Source organism: Lithobates pipiens, unplaced genomic scaffold, assembly GCF_037356315.1.
Source record: "Lithobates pipiens isolate NorthernLeopardFrog02 unplaced genomic scaffold, aLitPip1_a1.2 Scaffold_5, whole genome shotgun sequence".
In the NCBI taxonomy this organism is placed as follows: Eukaryota; Metazoa; Chordata; class Amphibia; order Anura; family Ranidae; genus Lithobates; species Lithobates pipiens.
Genome location: NW_027507873.1, coordinates 714,357 through 716,105, shown reverse-complemented (window position 1 = coordinate 716,105; position 1,749 = coordinate 714,357).

Genomic DNA, 1,749 nt, shown 5'->3' with positions numbered 1-1,749 from the left:
TTTGGGATTGCTGTAGACCAGGGGGGTCTCAAACTGGTGGCCCTTCAGCTGTTGCAAAACTACAAGTCCCATGAGGCATTGCAAGGCTTACAGGGCATGATGGGACTTGTAGTCATGATGGGACTTGTAGTTTCTTAACAGCTAGAAGTCCACCAGTTTGAGACCTCTGCTGTAGACTCTCACCATTATATATATGTACTCAGCATCAGGATTTATTTTCCCCAGAGAATAAGCGCATGTCCTTTGTGTTGGGATCCTCCTGGGGAACGTTGAGTAGCCCAAATCTCATGAGAGGAGGCTTCCAGTGCTATTCTCTGGTGTCTTCTTACAGGGTTTGGGCTACTCAGCATTCCCCAGAATCTCATTGGCAGGATGGTGAGATCCATATCCAGGTTTGGGATTGCTGTAGACCAGGGGGTCTCAAACTGGTGGCCCTTCAGCTGTTGCAAAGCTACAAGTCCCATGAGGCATTGCAATGCTTACAGGGCATGATGGGACTTGTAGTCATGATGGGACTTGTAGTCATGATGGGACTTGTAGTCATGATGGGACTTGTAGTTTCGTAACAGCTAGAGGACCACCAGTTTGAGACCCCTGCTGTAGACTCTCACCATTATCATAGTTAGAGTCAGTATTATCAATAATATATGTACTCAGCATCAGGATTTCTTTTCCCCAGAGAATAAGCGCAGGTCCTTTGTGTTGGGATCCTCCTGGGGAACGTTGAGTAGCCCAAGTCTCATGAGAGGAGGCTTCCAGTGCTATTCTCTGGCGTCTTCTTACAAGGTTTGGGCTACTCAGCATTCCCCAGAATCTCATTGGCAGGATGGTGAGATCCATATCCAGGTTTGGGATTGCTGTAGACCAGGGGGTCTCAAACTGGTGGCCCTTCAGCTGTTGCAAAACTACAAGCCCCATGAGGCATTGCAAGGATTACAGGGCATGATGGGACTTGTAGTCTTGATGGGACTTGTAGTTTCGTAACTGCTAGAGGACCACTAGTTTGAGACCCCTGCTGTAGACTCTCACCATTATCATAGTATTATCAATAATATATGTACTCAACATCATAATAGACAGCATTATCAACGATTGCACACATTGAGGGCGATTCAATAAACAAACAGACTGTTCACAGTGCAAAGTAACATCAACAGTAAAAAGTTAGAAATATTCACTTTGCTTAGATTCCAAGCAGCAGCTGCTATACTATTGCTGGTAAAAATAACATAAGTAAAAAACATGGGAATATGCAGTGCTAGATATATTATGTTAATAAAGGTCCACAAATGCTGAAAGAAAAGTCCATTTCCTTTCAGAACCACCCAAGGTATAAATCGGACAATTTAAGGTGAATAAAGATATCTTCCACCGAAACATCAACACCCCGGGGCCTCTTACCACAAGAGGTCCACCACTCGATTATAGGCGGTCAGACAGGCATAGTATATCCACAAGATGGTCACGTCTCCACCAAAGTACCAGGCACCTGGATCTTGTACAGCTCTCACGTGTAATAGACCTGCAGGTTCAAACATTAAATGAGAGAAAATCACTCCTCATGGTGCAGGATATCAAGCCAATAAGTATTTATTCCAATAATAATTCCAATGTACTCACATTTTGCATGTTAAAATGAGCATGTTATAAGGTAAAAATGATCAAATGTTTCCAACCAACAAGATGGCCGCAGTCAGAACGTGTATCGTTGTGACGTCAGATCCACGGCTCTACCCTACGTGTTTCGTC